Source organism: Microtus oregoni, unplaced genomic scaffold (assembly GCF_018167655.1).
Source record: "Microtus oregoni isolate MIOR12 unplaced genomic scaffold, Mior012 000050F_003, whole genome shotgun sequence".
NCBI lineage: Eukaryota > Metazoa > Chordata > Mammalia > Rodentia > Cricetidae > Microtus > Microtus oregoni.
In genome coordinates, this window is record NW_024543227.1 from 247564 (window position 1) to 267718 (window position 20155).

At 41.1% G+C, this 20155-nt stretch overlaps 1 long non-coding RNA gene and 1 other non-coding gene across 3 annotated transcripts; both read left to right on the forward strand.

Annotated features, from left to right (window-relative positions):
- The first annotated feature begins 11168 nt into the window (after positions 1-11168).
- On the forward strand, positions 11169-11240 carry Trnaa-cgc. The gene has a single exon. It is a non-coding gene; the product is annotated as a tRNA-Ala (tRNA).
- A 453-nt stretch (positions 11241-11693) lies between these two features.
- LOC121436752 lies at positions 11694-15246 on the forward strand. Of its 2 annotated transcripts, XR_005972759.1 has the most exons (4): positions 11694-11753; positions 11906-12004; positions 14827-14933; positions 15184-15246. It is a non-coding gene; the product is annotated as an uncharacterized LOC121436752 (long non-coding RNA). The 2 variants fall into 2 exon arrangements; XR_005972758.1 differs by lacking the exon at positions 11906-12004.
- The last annotated feature ends 4909 nt before the right edge of the window (positions 15247-20155 follow it).

A 20155-nucleotide genomic window follows, 5' to 3' on the forward strand; every position in this document is an offset into this window, starting at 1 on the left:
GACCCAGCAATACCACTCTTGGGAATATACCCAAGACATACCCTATCAAACAACAAAAGTATATGCTCAACTATGTTCATAGCAGCATTGTTTGTAATAGCCAGAACCTGGAAACAACCTAGATGTCCTTCAATGGAAGAATGGATGAAGAAAGTATAGAATATATACATATTAGAGTACTACTCAGCAGTAAAAAACAAGGGCTTCTTGAATTTTGCATGCAAATGGACAGAAATAAATATTAAACGTGTAGAAAAAGTAATAGAATAAGAAAAACAAGCCATGTAAAGATGTATGAGGCTGCTTGTTTGTCCCAGCCAACCAGAACCAAAATAAGCACATAGAAACTGTATTAATTAAATCACTGCTTGGCCCAGTAGCTCTGGCTTCTTATCGGTTAACTCCTATATCTTAATTTAAACCATTTCTAGTATTCTGTGTTGCCATGTGGCTCTGGCTTACTGAAAAAGTTTCAGCATGCCTTTCCCTGGTGGCGGCTCCATGGCTTCTCTCTTACTCAGCCTCCTTTTCCCCAGCATTCAGTTTAGTTTTCCCTGCCTACCTGTTCTCTAATCTATCACAGGCCCAAAACAACTTCTTTATTAACCAATGATATTCATAGCCTACAGAGGGGAATCCCACACCATATTTGACGACAACTTATGCTGGAGAGATTGTAGGATAAAGGGAACATTCCTGCATTGCTGGTGGAAGTGCAAGCTGGTACAGCCCCTTTGAATATCAGTATGGAAATTTCTCAGAAAATTAGGAAACAACTTTCCTCAAGACCCAGCAATACCATTTTTGGGTATATATCCAAAGGATGCTCAATCGTGCCACGAGGACATGTGCTCCAAGATGTTCATAGCAGTATTTTTTTTTGTCATAGCCAGAACCTGGGAACAACCTAAATGCCCCTCAAACAAAGAATGGATAAGGAAAATGTGGTACATTTAAACAATGGAGTACTACACAGCAGAGAAAAATAATGACACCTTGAAATTTGTGGGCAAATGGACGGATCTAGAGACATCATATTGAGTGGGGCAACACAGATCCAGAAAGACAATTATCATATGTACTCACTCATAAGTGGTTTTTAAACATAAAGCAAAGAAAACCAACCTACAAATCACAATCCCAGAGAACCTAGACAACAATGAGGACCCAAAGAGAGACTTACATAGATCTAATCTACATGGGTAGTAGTAAAAGACAAGATTTCCTGAGTAAAGTGGGAGCAGAATAGGGTTGAACATGAGGAAAGAGAAAGGGAGGGGAGTGGAAAAAATGTATAGCTCAATAAAATCGGTAAAAAAGGAAAAAAATTTGTTTGAGGCTACATTCTTAACCCAATTAAGATTGTTTACAAGATCACATATGGCAACAATACATTGTCCTTATTCTAAAATGGTTTGAGATATTGCCAAGTTTTTTAAAAGTAGTTATTGTTTTCACAGGATGTAAGCAATAATGTGAAAGATAAGAAGAGATTGTAAAATGACCATCTGTGACTCAGAAATTGGGGATTGTTAAGACTAAAATCTAAAAGCTTTTCTACTCACATGATGAGATTTATATGATACTCTAGACTGGGATATACCTTTGCATTTGGTGACATTAAAGCCTTCTTGGTCTGAAATATTCATGAGTCAATGAATAATGAACTTTTGAGTAATTTTTCTGTATAGAAGATCATCCCAAGGTTCATCATTGTGATAGCCCCTGATGGGTTCAGAATATAAAAACAACATATGCTTGTTGTTTGACTTTGGATACTTTCTTCTGTTTTGTGACAGGATCATTTGTCGCCATATAATAGGCTGGCCCAGAACTCATGATCCTCTTGCCTCAGTTCCCTCACAGCTTTTGCTAGCATTATATATTATAGACACTTTTCACCACACCCAGAGGAAAATATAGGTCCTTAGTCAAATAATGATCTGAATTTTATTCCAACCTTAGACCTTACTTACTTTTTACATTATAGTAGCCTATTTCTTTAAAATTTATTAATTCTGTAATTTAGTTTCTTCGTCTTTGTCCATATTCTGCTACCTTACTTCTACTTTTTACTTCTTAATATTGAGAATTGGACCCAGGACCTTGGACAGCATGAGCCCACAATCTTTCACTGAGACACAACCCTTTCCTGTCTTTCCAGTTTTTCATCTGATGCACTTGCTCCCAAGCACAGGTATATGACTTTCAGAAAAATCAACTAGAAAAGTCAGTAATTTTTAGTTTACTGTCATTTATGATCTTCTAAAACTGTGCCCACTAATAAATAAATTCTAAAACTTATATTAGAATCCTATTTTAGTATGGTAAAGACAGGTTACATTATGATCAAGAATTATGTTTTTGGTTCCAAGTTTTATTTTTTGTTAAGAATCACAAAAAATAAAAGGAAGAAAGAAAAACATAAGTCAAAAATAACAAAAAAAAGAAAGAAAATGTCTAAGTAAGAGAGTGGCCTGTGTTGTTAGATACCTTAGACATACAGGGCCCACCTCTGCCCCCATTTCCTGACTACCTTGAGGTCCCGATGGCTGATGTAGTTAGTGCACTTGACTTTTCCTCTTCATGATAGATTGCTTTGGGTACTTTGTTGAATCTCAGAAGTCCATAGTTGGTAAAGTAATGACTTCTGGCTACATTCGAGCCTTACCCACACACCTTATCTCTTCTTCCAGGTTAGACGACTTTATAACACCCCAGGCTGACTTGAGATCATGTCTGGATTTCTTTATGTTCAGAGCTTCCTGAGACTTTAAATGTCTAACTCCTGATGTGGCTGTTATTTCTGCTACTAGCCTCTTCCCTCTCTTTTTATCCATAGCAGAGCCACTGACAGTTCTTCAGCATTTCCCAGAAATGTTCAACAACTTGCATCTGTCTTGGCCTCAGGGCAAATGAGGTGACAATTTTCTGGGCAAAGAGGTGAGTGATGAGGTGTTAGAATAACCCTCAGAGCTCATAACCCTTGAGCCTTCAAGGGCAAGGGGAAACGGGGAGGTGGGCCACGTCCTTCCTTACCTGACAGCCACCAAGAAGAAAAGAGTATTCTCACAAGCATGAGCTCCAACCAGGTGCCATAACATGGGTTCCAATCCAGTTTCCACACCATCTAAGCCCACATACAGTTGGATCTACTCCCTGTGATACTTTCAGGTCCATCTTGCACAGCAGTGGGACTAGGCTAAGTACAAATCCCTGAGCACAGTGCTTTGCTGATGTCATGCTAAGTCTTTTATGCATTGCATCCATTTCTTTTTGTCAAACAAGTATAGTAATACCTTCCTGCCATGTGAAGGTGAGGACAGCACATAGCTTGTCTGTTTGTGAGTGGTTCCTTGCCCCTTTTAGGTTAACTGTGGCCCAAATTCATAACTCTCTTCGTGACTCAGATAGCTGATATACTGCCCCTATCTCTTCTGTTCCATCCTGTGGTAGATTGCTTCAGATCAGATGTGATCTATAATCTCAATAGCCCCCTGCCAGGGACCCACTGTCTCCTCCTAAGGAGTATTAACTCAAATTGTAATCATCTTACTACATGTTCTGGGAAGTTAGGTCCCCTAGAAGCTTTCCTGACCAATACCAGGAGAGGTTAACTCCTTTCCTAGGTCAGGAATAGGATTCTTACAGCAGCTACCCCCAACATAGGAGCTATGCCCAGAAGCTTGTACCTCTCAAGGATCCTTTGTCCTATGGCAAGCACTGAGCAACTCCCACTGCAGGGTCACCTGTACAGGAATGGAGGTTGAACCGAAGCCTCCTCTTTTCCTGGAGGTAAGGTATCCCTTGTCCTCCCAGCAAGCTCATACTCTTGGGTTTACCCAGAGGTTCTAGACTCCACCAAGGAAATCCCATATTCCCCATCCTAAATCTTTCTTATAGGTTTAAATGGGAGCCTTTCTCACCTAGTTTTCTGGAATCTTTCATGTTCCAAGGTTTATTCTTGGAAAAGTTGGGAGAGTCGGGGAAGAGATCCTTGGTGGAGATCAACAGGAACTGGCACAAAGAGGGAGAAACCCAGGAGTCCTCCATCCTACTGCCTGTATATTGGGATGGGACCAAGCTCCAAGACAAGGGATTAGTCTCCTTGAAATTCAGAAAGTGGGGGTTGTGGCTTCAAGAGAAAGATACAAAGGAAGATTCTGTCAAGTCTCTCCACGGAATGGGACGTCCAGGTCTACAACAGGGCTACTTTCACAGTAACTCAGAAGAAACTCAGGCTCCTTCCTCACATGAGAGCTCTTAACAAAGAGCTTGGACCACCTTCAGACTCAATGAAGCGAGGAACAGAAGTGGGTGTCACTTTCAGACATGGGTTCCTTGAGAACAGAATATCTCAAGGCTTTTCATAGGCAGATCCTGCATCTTCCTTGCTCTCAGAACACGGATTCATACACTCCCATCACTATCCTCTCCAAATCCATACCCTTTTCTAATTCAAGGGACTGATAAATTCACTGGAAAGAAATAGAGACTGACAGCTATGAACTGTTTTAAACTCTTCTTGGGCAGGACTGTAAGGATGTAGGCCTTACTCTTCTTAGAAATAAGTCTGGATGTTACACAGAGATACCCTGTCTCAAACAACAACAACTACAACAACAAACCCTCACACAAACAAATAAATAAAAACAAAAAGAGAAAGAAAGAAAAGAAAAGAAATAGAACTAGGTCTGGAGTCTCAAGAAAATAATCACAAAGCCATTTTAGCAAGGCAAGAAGTTTGACTTGCGCAGAATGGCACATAGCCGTGCCCAATCAAAGTCAAGAACACTGAGCAGAATCCCATTTGGTTTTTGGTTTGGTTTTTATCTCTACCACAAAAGGGAGCCTGTGCCTTAGCCTGAGGGGTCAGAGCTGGGCCTGACATGCTTATCCACTTGGGTAACTTAAATGGCTTAGCTGGTAAGTGAAGCACAAATTCTGAGAATACCATGCATCGTGGAACACACATTTTGATTTGAAGAAGTGCTGGCCCGGGGGAAATTTCAATTTTTTTCAAGTGGATTCTCTATTATTAAAAAAAAAAGACTTTGTCTTATTTAACCCTTTAATAAAGACAATTTGCCTTATTCGCATTTCCCACAATCCCACCAAGCTGTGGTTCCAGTTGCAGAAATGATGGTACTACTCAGAGCTGGAAACCTCAGGCTAGGCAATTCTGAGACCTGAGTCCTGAGCTTCTCTTCAAGAAAAAGGAAGCATTTGTGTAACTAACAAGATTTAACATCCTTACGCATTTTTTATTTATTTATTTATTTATTTATTTATTTATTTATTTTGGTTTTTTTGAGACAGGGTTTCTCTGTGGCTTTGGAGCCTGTTCCTGGAACTAGCTCTGTAGACCAGGCTGGTCTCGAACTCACAGAGATCCGCCTGCCTCTGCCTCCCGAGTGCTGGGATTAAAGGCATGCGCCACCATCGCCCGGCTCGCATTTTTTTATTTTGACGCAGGCTTTCACGCTGCAGCCCAGATATGCCTTGAACTCGTGCAATCTTTCTGCCTCATCCTCCCATAGTCTGATATTACAAACATGAGCCACCACACTTGGTTTAAGGTCAGGGACCATCTTAAATGCAGAATGCCTAGCATACCCAGTCTTTAATGGGGGGTTCAATAAATTCTAGCAAGAAAAATTAACAGAATAATAGTTATAAGAAATCCTTGATATGATATTCAATGTTAACAACTTGGGCCTTTGGTGTTATATATAGTCAGTCATCACAATGTTTCTTAAATTGTTAGCATAATTACTACCATTTTAGAAGTAAGAACACGGAGATTCAGAGAGGTTGAGTAACTTGCTCACAGTCACACTGCTGTGAAGTGGAAGGGCTGAGATTCAAATTCATGAAATCTGGCTTTAAAACCTGCCCTCTTAAGCTTGCTACCATAACCAGAGCAATGCAAAACTAAAATTATACCTCCACTGCTTTAGGTCTCAGTTACTATGTTCATCATATGTGAATAACAATGCTACATGCTTGCACAGCATTATGATACATAGTAGCTAGCATGTAAGAAAGTATCTGTCACATAGTGGGCATTAATGTCATCTGCCTTTCCTTTCACACCAATCAGAACAGGGAGGAATGAGGGGACGTGGAATGAAGGCATAGTGGTAGAGGAGCTAAACAACAAAGTTTCAGGGGCAGATGCTTCTGTTCCAGAAACTAGCCACGAACAGCCTGCAGATAGGTGGTCAGCATTGGGAAGACTCGAGTCATGGCCTCAGCCACCATATTCCGTAGTCTAAGGTCGGGGAGGTCCATAGGTAATGACCAGGACTGTTGAGTCAAATCAGAGGATCCAACCCTTTATTCAATTTCTATATCGCTTGGAGCTGATCATCTGACTCTGGATACAATTCCTATAGCTGAGGGGGTGGGTGCCTTGCCTGGTGTCCATGAGCTTTCTTTAGCTGACTACGTATGACTCCCGGTCTCAGAGATGGACTTCAGCTCCTTTCAAGGAAGGATTTCCCAATAGAAGGGAAGGAGTCTGAATCTGATGGTGAGCTCTCCATTTTTTTTTTTTTTAAAAAGTGTGTTCAGGTACTGTTAAACACAGGCAGAGGCCCACTGCCTCGGCAACCTCCTAAATCCACCGCAGCTATTTATTCAGGATCCATTGGCTGAGGCAGAGTGGAGGGCAGTGGAAAGCACGGAGTATTGTCCTAGTCTCCAGAAAGGGCAGGAAAGGTTTGGAAGGGAAAGCCTCACTACAGGCCTAAGTCTGCATGGTACCAAGAGGAGGTATGTCTCCCATGTTCTGGAAATGATGCAGACTTGAATGTTGACGTCAGAGACCTAGTTACAGACAATTGAGAAGGGGATTAGCAGCACATTGCTCTGTTGAGGTTAGGTAGAGGAGAAAGAACACCAAGAGAAAGGTGCCACTCCTGCCACAGAAAACTCGGTGGAGAAGGGGCATTTAATCCAAGCAGATCTATAACAAGTGCGGCCAAGAGGAGTTGGTAACATGGAAGACAGCACCTGGCATACAACAGGCACTTAGTAAGAATAAAGACTTAGCAGGGACTCCCCTCCCCAGTCTAAGGAGCGCAAATGGAGGGCCTCACAAAAGAACCATAGGGCAGAGTCCAGGAGCAGATACAACATGGCCCATATCTAGCGTGAGCAGACAGATCGGGGTAGAAGAATAACCTACTCATAAACAAAAGCATAGCCTGCTGAAAAGGGCACTGAGAGCCAAGATTAGAAGGCAGAGTCCCAGTATACAGATGGGCAAACTGAGTTCAGCTAATGGAAAAGGACTGGCCCTGGAAATCTCTGCACATGAAGCTAGAGGAAAATGTAGGCTTGGCTACAATGGAGCTAAAATCAAGAGTGAATACACTCAAAATATGCACCAACAACCCAGATAACCTCTTAGTCCCAAAGGGTTCCCAGGCTGTTTGGTGTGGTAAATTGACTCTAGCTGGAAGCCTGACTCTTCCCATTGTCTCCCTCTCCACACCCCTTCTCTCTCTTTCTCCCTCCCTTCTCCCTTCTCCTCTTTCCCCTCCTTTGCTATCTTCCCAGAACCCTGCCCTGCTAAAGGGAGGAAAGCATCAAAAGTAAATGCCTTATTACAAAGCAGCCTCTGTTCATTGCCTTGGCTGTTGTTAGAGGGGCAGGGAAAGGTTCTGCCTCTGTGCATGCTTGTATGGGCTCAGGAAGGTATGGATGAGGCAGTTTGGGACTCAGCTATACATATCGGTCTTCTCTTTGTCTCTTCACATTCAGCATGAAACCTAGAAATTAGAAGTGCACAGTGAGATGCACCATGTTCACCAGCACTGTCAGATAAATAGCAACCATATTTTCAGGTATGATATATTCCACATGTTGCATGAGATATAGATATATATTTATATGCACTTTATCATTTGGCACAGAAACTTAAATAAGTTTCCTCTAATTTGAAGTCCTACAATGATCTTCTCTTTTTAAAACTTTTCTCCACCCCCTTTATTGAAAAGAGATTCTTTTCAAGTTCACTATAATCTGAATACAATTTCTCCTGACTCCCTTTCTCTACTCCTCCCAGCTCCACCCAGTCTCTTTCATCCAGGTCCACTTCCTTTCTGTCTCTCATTTTAAAAAACAGGCTTCTAAGATATAACAACAAACCAAAACAAAATAAAATATAATAAAACAAAAATAAAGAATAATGTTTATTATTGTATATTGCATTCTATTTTTTCCATGTGCTAAGTGCTGAGATTGTAGGCATGAACCACCAGTCTTGGCTAAGAGGATTTGGGGGGTGGGCTCTATTGTTTTTTAAATTGATCAATTTGTTTTTTAAATTTCATTTTACATTCCAACCACAGTTCTCCCTCTGCTCACACTCCCCATGCCTCCCCACAGCAGCCCACACCTTCTCTACTCCTCCCGAGGGGTAAGGACACATTAATTTGGGGCAGTACCAAGTCCCTCTTTCCTGCATTAAGGATAGCATCACATCTCAACACAGAGAAAGGGCACCAACAAACAAGGCTGAGCACCAAGGATAGATCCTGATCCCACTGCTGGGGGCCCCCTCAGATAGTCCAAACTTCACAACTATCTCTCCACATACAGAAGGCCCATCTGAGTCCATCAATTACTGGAGAAGCCTCTATAATGATAGTTGGGGTAGTCACCAATCTGATAATAGGGGAAGGCCGGTTCAGGAACCCTTTCCACTACTGCTAGGAATCTTAGCTGGGATCATCCTTGTGGATTCTTGGGAATTTCCCTAGCACCAGGTTTCTCCCTAAAACCATAGTGACTCTCTCTATCAAGTTCCCTCTTACATTGCTTTCCCACTCCATTCTCTATGACCATCCTGTTCCCTCATGTTCTCCTTCCCCATTGCCTCTCCTTCACCACGGCCTCACCCCCAGTTTACCCAGGGGATTTCATCTAATTCCCCTTCCCAGGGCGATCCATGCATCCCTCCTTGGGGCTTCCTTGTTACCTAGCTTCTCTGGAGCTCTGGATCGCAGCCTGGTTACCCTTTGATTTACATCTAATATACACTTAGAAGTGAGTACATACCATGTTTGTCTTTCTGAGTCTGGGTTACCTCACTCAGAATTTTTTTTCTAGTTCCATCATTTAACCTGCAAATATCATGATGTCTTTTTTTTCTGAAATAAGAATAATACTCTATTATATAAGTGTACAGCATTTTCTTTATCCATTATTATATTGTGAGACATCTAGGTTGTTTCTAATTTTGGGCTATTGGGAATAGAGTGGAAATGAACATGGAATAGCTAGTGACCTTCTGGTAGGTTGAAGTGTCCTTGGGGTATATGCCCCAAGTGCTATATGTGGAATATGAGGTAGTTTGAGTCCCATCTGGAGTACAAGTATTGAAGAGATCAGGATACAAGGAACCTATCTAAACACAATAAAAACAATTTACAGCAAGCCAACAGCCAGCATCAAATTACACGGAGAGAAACTCAAAGTGATTCCACTAAAATTAGGAAGAATACAAGGATGTCCACTCTCTCCGTATCTTTTCAATATAGTATTAGTTGACCTAGCTAGAGCAATAAGACAACAAAAGGAGATCAAGGGATACAAATTGGAAAGGAAGAAAAGTCAAACTTTCATTATTTGCAGATGATATGATCGTACATATAAGTGACCACAATAACTCTACCAGAGAACTCCTACAGCAGATAAACACCTTCAGTAATGTGGCAGGATACAAGATCAACACAAAACAATCAGTAGCCCTCCTATATAGAAATGATAAAATAAAGAGAAAGAACTCAGAGAAACATCCCTTTTTGCAAGAGCCACAAATATAAATTATCTTGGGGTAGCTATAACTAAGCAACTGAAACACCTATATGACAAGAACTTTAAGTCTCTAAAGAAAGAAACTGAAGAAGATATCAGAAAATGGAAAGATCTCCCACGCTCATGGATGCTCTTGCATAGGTAGGACCAACATAATATAAATGGCAATCTTACCAAAAACATTCTAGAGATTCAAAGAAATGCCCATCAAAATCCAAACACAATTGCTCACAGACTAATAGAACAATATTCAACTTCATGTGAAAAAAAATTAGAATAGTTAAAACAATCCTGTACAATAAAGGAACTTCCAGAGGCATCACCATCCCTGAATTAAAACTTCACCATAGCGCTGTAGTGATAAAAACAGTTTGGTATTGGCATAAAAGCAGACACATGGACCAATGAATTAAATTAAAGCCCCAGGTATAAATTCCTCTGGGCAATGTGCCTTGCCTTCTCTGAGGAGTAGATGAAGGTTGGGGGGACGGGTAAGAAGAGGGAATGGGCTGAGGAGAGGGAATAGAAACTTGGATGGTATGTAAATGAAAAAAAAATGATTGTTTTCTTTTTAAAAATACTCACTTTTCTAACTCATCTGAACATACATGAAATATTTATTTAATGATTTTGTATATTGAGACATATACTAAGTGATGTATGAAAAGACGACATATTTCAGAAAACCTCTCATTTTTGAAACTTACAAAGCATGCGGTGAGATACATAAACATGCAGAAAGTGACAGCACCTTAGGGTTTTGTGAACCAATAGCTACCGCACATTTAGTTATTGCCATAAATGGAGTGATGGACAGTATTGGCAACGTTAAGAAACAAAATGAGCAGCCTGACCAAGATTATAAAAACTGCCTTTCAAGCCCGGAAACTAAGGCGTCTTTTAAAAGAGAAAGGAGGTATGCTAGAGAGGGTTTCAGGAAGCTACCCATACTCTCAAATATGACCGCATATCAGCAACATATTATTATTAATTCCCCATGATACTGGCATGTTGAACCACCTGCAGGTAAAGTTGAAGTAAAATTGATGGGACTGAGTAATTCAAAGTATCATTCATTGTTAGCTTACCATGCTTCAAAGAATATAAGGTTTGTTCTTATAATTGTTGTTGTTATTATTTTTATTGTTATTATTTTTCCTTTGATTGAAAATAGATTGTTTTCTCATGCAACAAATGTCCCAAGAATCCTATCAAAGCACTAAACTCAACCTGGAATCCAGTATGCTCAAAGGACCTGATGCAGACCCTTGCAGAGACTCTGAACGTTGGCTCGGTTCCTCTGACTTCACAAGGGCTTTGATGAAACTGTTACCAGGTGTGGGGATGTAGCTCAGAGGTAGAGCACATGTTTCGCATATATGAGGCCCCGGGTTCGAGCCCCGGCATCTCCAAGACAATACTTTTAACCTTTGATTTTCTTTTTTCAGGATGTTTCTGTGCAAGGTGTCCCAGAATTTAAAGTCCCGTGATGAGGTTATATATGCATAGCTAATTATTGGATAAAATTGCTCATTTGTCACCGTGACAGCAATGTTCATCTTTGTGACGACATTTCCATAGATACCACCATGGTCTGGTGAGTACAATGTGGTCGGGCTTTTAGGGATATGCTTTGTTCACAGAGCGGAAAAAAAAGAAAAGCTCTGCATTCGTAGTGGGGACAGTTTCTCTAATGGGTATGCTTTCTTGGGTGAAAACAAGGGTGAAGAGTTCTTCCTTTGAGAGGAAGTAAGGGAGGGCTGGGCGGAGCCATTCCTGGTTACTAAGGGGGAGGCAGCATTACGGTTGTCATAGAAACCGGGGTCATTATGGCGACTCTTTTCAAATGGCGACCGGACGATGTCCTGGAAAGGAGCATTCAGTTCCTGGTGTTTGGACTGAGTTGAGCTTATGGATTCCCGGAGGTGAGCACCAGAATCTTTCTGAGGGTTGGGAGGCAGATGCGGGGATTCCAGACCCAAGTAGGACCACTCCTACCTCGTGCTTGCAGCCTGTGTTTCTCCGGAAGGAGAGAGACTTGGGACCATTCTGCCTCCTCCTGTGCTGTTCTGTACAGGGCTGTGCTGGAGCCATTGTCCAGGAGGGGAGTTGTCGGAGAGTGAGCAGGAGGGAAATGAGGCCAAATGAGCACTCTGTGATCCCGACTTCCCACTCTGTGCGTGAGATTGCTCGCTGACATTTGAGGTTTTCCGTATGTTTCATAGAAATGTTAGAAATGTTTTATCAGATATATGTATTTCTAACTTTTCTCCTAGCCTCAGACTTATCATCTCAATTCTCATCCATGTCTTTGGAAGAGCAGGAGATTTTAAATTGTAAGATCCCACCTTCTCTAGTTCTTCAATTACGGTTTTTATTCGGTGTCTTGTCTGCGAAATCTTTGCCTGGCACTCAGTGACAGGGATTTTCTTCTTGTGTTCTGTTTGACATTTATAGGCTGATTTTTATATTTTTACATCTGTAATTTATTTTGAATGGTCTTCACATATGATACGATGTAGGTCCTAGTTTATATTTGTGGGTTTGGATATACACTTGCCTCAGTATTGCTTCCTGAAAGGCCATCTTTATGCATCAAATTGCCTTGTTTATTTGTGAAACATCAGTTCTCCAATTATCCAATCATGGTACATATGCCAGTAATCCCAGTGCCTGGGAGGCTGCAGCAGGAGTATGGTCAGTTCTTCTCAGCACACACTACACGCACTACACACAAGCTTGATGCCAGCATCAGACACAGGAAAAATGTTGACTCGATATAGGCAGTGGTCTGTAAATGTGTGGATGTGAGCGTGGAATGTTGGTTTTGGACTTTTTCTTGCCAACTTTGATTCAAAAGCATGCTGGTCCAATTACTGTAGGTTCAAACAGAGGTCTCCTATCAGGCAATGCTGTTCTCTAACATTTGTCTGTTTCTAAGGTTTACACAAGCTATATATTTAGTCTACAATGTTTAGAATTATCCACTCAATTTTTATATTTATTTATTTATTTATTTATATTTTTTTGGTTTTTCGAGACAGGGTTTCTCTGTGGTTTTGGAGCCTGTCCTGGAACTAGCTCTTGTAGACCAGGCTGGTCTCGAACTCACAGAGATCCGCCTGCCTCTGCCTCCCGAGTGCTGGGATTAAAGGCTTGCGCCACCACCGCCCGGCTTCCACTCAATTTTTTTTTTTTTTGGTTTTTCGAGAATTTTTAAAAAGAGTAAGTGCTATTTTATTGTTAGTGCATCGAATCTGTAGCTCAGTTTTGAATCAACAGACATCTTACTAATAATGTATTGTTTGAGCCGTGAACATAGTTGTCCTTCATTAAGACAGGTTGTCTCCAATTCAGCAATGTTTGGAAATCTCTCGGCCTATCAGCACTATGGATCTATCTGTCGCGATAATGCACAAATATTTGTACTTTTTGATTCATCTATAACTGCTATTATTTTTTAAACAAATAGATACGTATTGTTTTTTCTGTGAACAAATTATTAAATCTTCTGTAAACTGTCAGGAAACAAGTGTCAATGAAACTTACAAAGGATATATTTTGTTGAAAGCATGGATTATCCCATGATGAAAACGTTATTTGATGTGTAATGCAGTTTGTCGCTATTTTCTTATCGGCATTTACAGGTTATTATTGACAGTCTGAAACAAATGAGAGAAATGTCCCAGAGACAAGTCCATGGCCATCGTCACAGGAATCTCATTTAGACCACATAATTTAGGAGCTCTCACCATCCTGTGTGTGGTCAGAGACGAATCTGTTGTAACGTGATTGTACCCCTTGAGCTCTCAGTAAACACCAGGGAGCTAGGAGAGTGAGAATGAGAGGTGTCGTGTGTGTGTGTGTCGTGTGTGTGTGTGTGTGTGTGTGTGTGTGTGTGTGTGTGTGTGTGTTTGTACAGGAATTCCTTGGCAGAGGCTGGTCTGCAAAGCCTGATTGATTGACTCTTAGACCTGCAGTGATATGGAGATGGTGGAAGTCGCAGTCCCAGGGCCTAATTACAATTTCCTTTGTGTTCTCTTGAGCCCATGAGTAGCCAATCCTTGGGCCCCCTGTGTTGGACTTACCTAATACCTTGTCACTAACAGATGACGTTGGACCTGACATTTAAAATATCAGAATATGTCTCCTTAACAAAGCTCTAAGTTTCTGCGAGTCAAAGTACTGTGTGTCATCACATAGCAGCTAGTAGCTGAGGTTTCTCTGCTTTACCATAATAGTCTACTTAATATTATCTCCAATGCACTGAAGGAGAGTCTACAGTTTCTTCATTCTGTGATTATAAAAACTTCATGAAACTGTTTCCACATTGTGACATGTAATTTGTACTAACATAAACCTGTCTCACTCATGTTTACTCACATATATTTGACTCCAGAATGAACTCTCTTCTTCCTTCGAGGTGAGAGCTGTGTGTTTACATTGACATTTGTTAGTGTGTGTTGTGTATATACTCATGCTTGTGCAGATATGTCCCTGGATATATATGTGTGAATGTTAGTTAATCACTTACTGCTGTGATAGGTTATTTGTTATAATTCTCCTGGTCCTCTTCAATGATGACCTGGTGTGTAGTACACTGCTTACTTATCTCCATAGTTCTTTACTCATGTGCTGACTTTTATCAGTATGGCTCAACACCCATTTTCCTAAACTGTTTTCCTCTCTATTGCCGTTCTCTATTTCCATGCTCCATTTGTCCCAGTATTGGCTAGAGGAATCCTTTTAAGATGGCATCAATGAATATCACAAATTCACCTTAAGCTTAGGAGCTCACAGCCCTGCTTCAGGGAAAGTTTGCCCCAAATTAACAGCTCTGCTCTGGTAGGGGAGTGTTACCCCAGCTAGGTTGTTACAGCTCTCCTTAGATCCTCAGAAGAGTAACAACTCTGCTCTGCTAGGAGAAGCTTTTCCAGTTCTGCTCCCCTCACCTCTGCCTTGCTTCAGTTGAAGTCATTGCTTCTCTGTTCTTCTTAGGCAAAGAAGGTCTCACCCAAGCCTCATTTAAGAGATTCACTGGGAGGGAAGAGTCCAGGAGGTGGCTGACCCTGCAAGAGTGGGAAAGGCAGCTCCCAACTGAACAGGTACAGGGTGGTTTCATGCTCAGTGATTAGCTTGTTTTCCTGCTCTGGGATTGGTTCCTTTTATGCTGAGAGATTGGTTAGTTTGTTTCGCTGAATTGGTAAGTGGAAGAGTGTGTTTCTGTGGCTTTGGTTTCAGGGGCAAAGTGTGTTTATTTCACTGGCCTTTTTAAAACGTTGGGCTCTGGTTTCAGGGCCAGTGAATTGATTCTAGTCTCAGGGTCAGTGTATGTTTCTTTTGCTCTGGTTTCAGGATCAGGGTGTGCTGCTTTGGACAGAAAGGGGTGTTGTTTCCCCTAGAAACAGATATGCAGTCCATTGTGGGCCAGCAAGTGAGTGCTGAGAACCCAGCCCAGGTCTTCTGTAAGAGCAGCAAGTCCTGTTAACCATGGGGCAATCTCTGAAGTCCAAGTCACCAAATATAAAACGTAATTTGTATTTTTCCACTTTTCCCCATAATGACAATAGACATCTTCTTATACTCAGGTAGGTATAAGTTTCATTATTATTTACCAATCCATAAAGTTTCTTTATGTTACTTAGGTTCTCATACCCAACCACTGCCCAACTCTGTCTGCAGAAAAATACAACAATCTGATATTATAGACAAATTTATATATGCTGGAATGTATTAGGATAAAACCAGAGTTTAGAGACATCTGGCCTTCATTCATCTTGAATATATGTTTAAATTTATCTCTTTTGTTGCCCATGATAATTGTTCATTCTTAATATGAAATAGTGTAGCAATGTATAGCTACACGGCAAGTTTTATAATTTAGTTTATTTCATGTGTATATATGCTTGCCTACATATAGGTATGAAGAGCTCATGCATGCCTGTTGCTCATGGAAGCCAAGAGTGGACATTGAATCCCTTGGCACTGGAGTTAACAGTTGAAAACTGCCGTGCTGGTTTTGGGAAATGAGTCTTTGCCTGTTGCCTGTTGCTGAGGTTGTTTTCAATTTCAGTGTCTTGTATATAAAGCTGTTGTGAACTGAAATAAATAAGTCTTTAAAAGAAAATATGTCCTCTTTCTCCAGGTTATATATTTGGGTTGTGATGGCCAGATGACAATTAACATATGAAGAAACAGAAAAAGATTTTTCCAAGTTATCCTGTTTTCCATGGCCACCAGCAGTGGGCATTTGAGAGTCATCCTCCACAAACTTGCCAGGTCTTTGTATGACAAGTCTTTATTTCTGAGTATTTTATATGGGTGTCGAGAGTCCCATCAGAATCACCTGTCTCTCTTCCCTAAGTGTTAAGCATGTTGCTGCTGTATGTTTCTCTTAGTGGAGCATCTATTCACCCTTCTGGTCAAGTTTTATTTCCTGAATTGTTTATTTTCTTAGTGTCTCCTTTAGAAGCTTTCTGTATTCTGGATACAAGAAGACTGTCATCTGATATACAATTTCCCACATTCATTTTCCCAGGTAAGAAAAATATGTTTCTATCATATATTTGGAAGAATAGACATTTTCTCACTTTATGGAATTCTTAACACTCCTGTTCTTCATTTAATGAATGGGGGTTTGCCGTATCTAAGAAGTTTGTTTGTAATTCATGAACCTGAACATCCAATTGTATTCTGCTACAAGATTCATGTTTAGGTTGTAATTTGGACTTCTTTTAGGTTTATTTTCCCTATTTACTGAGGGTCTGCCTGTATGTCTGTGTGTGCCAAATACACGTTTGAGTGCAGATGCCCACTGAGACCAGAAGAGACTGTCAGTTCCCCTGGATCTGGAGTTACAGACATCTGTCACCCACCATATGGGTGCTGGAAACTGAAGTCAGGTCCTCTGCAATAGCAAAAGGCACTCTTAACTTCTGAGATGTCTCTCTAGTCCTGTGTAGATCATTTGTTCATTCTCGATTGACTTTTGTATCCTGCGATATACGTTTGTCTATATTTATATTTGTGCATGGGGAGGTCTGCTTGTCCCAAAATAAGACAGAAAGACAGGGCATTGAAGGGGATATGAGAGGGAACACACAGCCCCTCACCCTGTAATCATTTTTACATTTTTCTGACATTCAAGAAACCTCAAGCCAACTGATAGAGCCAAAATTACCTGCAGATATGATGCAACTATTCCTAAAGACATCCCAAATAATGTTTAAAAATAACAACAAATAAACTAGAGTCTGAAGATAGGGTGTCAGGAGCTGTTTCCTCCTGAAGTCATTACAAGAACCATCACCCTGGGGAGTCTGCAGAGAACCCCACACCCCTAATTGTGTTAGGAATCGTTCTATTGACAGAGCCTACCCCATACCCAAATTGGCTGTTAATGGAGAGCTATCTGTTAGTGGAACCCGCCCCACATTCCAAACTATCTAGAGAACTAGGTGTGTCAACTCCTAGTTGTGAGTTCCCCGCCTATGTGACCTGACCGAATGTAACCTCCTGGCCTAGTGACCAACGTGAACTACGTGAACCATGCGACAAGAGTCCAGGCCCCTGTGCCCCCCCCCCCAATTCCTTACCCTATATAAACTGTAAACCTGTCTCTAATAAGCACAGGCTTCGACAAATCTACCTAGCCTTCTTCCTCTTTCCCCCCATATCTTCCAGATAGTGCCTCTCCGGGACCCTGGAATAGCTGAACTGCCAGGTGGGTTACAGACCCTAGACTGAGTAACCCACCCAAAGCGGTTTACAGTGGCGCCCGAACCAGTGACTCGGAGCATGGCCAACTATTGGATGAAGATGCGCGGTCCCGGGACAACAACAAGAAGAAAAAAGAAGATTCTATGGCTGTAGAACTCAGACACATCTGCAGAATGAGGTAGGCGCAGGATCACTGTCGTCCAAAAAGATATGGGACTTTCAAAGGAAGAGAAATTCATACAGGAATTTGCGCACGCCTTTAATCCCAGCACTCGGGAGGCAGAGGCAGGCGGATCTCTGTGAGTTCGAGACCAGCCTGGTCTACAGAGCGAGTTCCAGGACAGGCTCCAAAGCCAGAGAGAAACCCTGTCTCAAAAAAAAAAAAAAATCAATCAATCAGGGAGAGAGGAGTAAGAGTCAAAAAGAGAGATTTATGTGTTTGCTTTATGTGTTTGCTTGCGGACTCAAAAGAGAGTCCCTCGAGATGCGAGAAGTTAGGGTACAATCCACACAGCTATGCCTGCCAAGCAGGCTGGCTGCTAGGGCTAGAGAGCCTATGTCTTTAACCCCCTGCCATATGGAGCAAAAGCTGACAGGCAGGTTTGCTATAAAGGAATCTAGACTCAAAAAGCTGCAGCTTCATTTAGGACAGTAAATATGCTTCTTTTCCATTTTTAAAAATCTTGCTTCTTGGTCAAAAATCTTTAGTTTGTAGGTGTCTAAGTTTATATCTAAGGTAGATTAATTTCAGTACTGTGTTTCTGTAAAAAAGTTTTAAAATCAAAGATTGTAATACATTCAGAAAATTTTTAAAATTGTTTAGGCTATCCTGAGTTTTCATTTCTTTCTCATAAAGTTGAGGTTTGTTCTTTCGAGTTCCGTGAAAAGTTTTGCTATAATTTTAATGAACATTTACATTAAAATCTGTATGTGAGTTCTGTGAAAAATGTTGCTATAATTTTTTTTAATTTATTTATTTATTGTGTATACAACATTCTGCCTCCATGTATGCCCACACACTAGAAGAGGGCACCAGATCTCATTACAGATGGTTGTGAGCCACCATGTGGTTGCTGGGAATTGAACTCATGACCTCTGGGAGAGCAGCCGGTGCTCTTAACCACTGAGCCATCTCTCCAGCCCGTTGCTATAATTTTTAATGGACATTTACACTGAATCTGTAGATTGCTTTCAGTAAAATTGTCATTTTTGCTGTGTTTCTTCTGCTTTCCCAAGAAAGTAGGGGATCTCTCAAGATTTAAAATTCTCATACAAGTTTTTCCATTTGTATGGCCCGCTCTTGGGTGGGAGTCGTATTGTTTCAGCTTGAGGTTCTTTCCTGCTGACAGGTGTTGCTCCAGGCTAAACTGCTGAGACTCCAGCCTCTCACTAAATTTATCAAGGGCAGGAGTTATACTCTACCAAGTGATAATGTTTAAAAATAAAAAACATTTCTGCCTTCACACGCAGAGATTACGGGACTCAAACTTCTGTCCTGCTTGCTTAAAGTTATTCCAAGATATTTTGTGGTGTTCATGGATACTTAAAAGGATGATGTCTCATTTATCCTAGGTGTAAAAGAGGTACATTTGGGTTATTTTCAGATTCTGGCTATGATAAGTAACTCTGCTGTAAGCAAGTCTGAGCCCATGGTCTTATGGTTAAACAACTTTGTATTTAGGCCCAAAAGGGTTATTGCTAAGTTTTGAGGTAAATATTTGCCTAATTTTAAAAAAATAGACATAATGGGGGTCCCCCAGTGCTGGGGAGACTCTCACTCAGGTCTCCCCATGGCTCGCTGGAGGCCGGCCTTGCTGAGGTAGTGCACGTGGCTTTAGTTGGGGGGGTGGGGGGAGGAGTTCAGCCTCTAGTGACCTAAAGAGAAAATTTTTGAAAAGGGGCCACAGCCCAGTGGTCCAGGAGGGTCATAAATTCGAAAAATACAGTGGTGGTCGCAGGAGGACAGCTGCCTGCCTTGGGACCACTCCCAGGGTCATAATCCGCTAGTTCCTAAAACAGTACTGTGATAATTGCAGCTGGAAAACCCGTTTTTCGAGGTAAAGGTCTGGCTTTGTCTTCAGACAGTTCCTGGTACAGGGTCGCTGAACAGGCTAGTCCTGGATTTTTGATCCTTCTCTTCCTGATGAGGGAGTCTGGTTTATCCAGGTTTTTCAATACTATGTGTGATCCAAAGGTGACTGTCAGTTTGCACTTCCAGCAATGGAGTTTTTTCCCTACCCACATTTTCTTAAGCATAAATTGTTAGCAGTAATTTTTAATCTTGGTCATTTTTGCAAGGATAAAATAAAATCTCAGAGTTTTGGTTTGCATTTCTCTGAGGGCTAAAGGATGTTCTGCTTAAACATTTTTTAGGTGTCTCTCATTTTTAAGTTCGTCTGAGAGTTTTCAGATTAGGTCTGTAACAAATATTCTTATTGGATTAATTTTTAATAACTAATTTCCTGAGTTCTTCATATATTTTTGAAAGGGATTTATGGTAAGTAAAGATCTTTTCCCACTCTATAGCCTTGTTATACAAAAGTTTCTCAATTCAAGAGATCTAGTTTATGGTTTCTCACAATGTTTGTGCCACTGAGGCTGTGTTTGA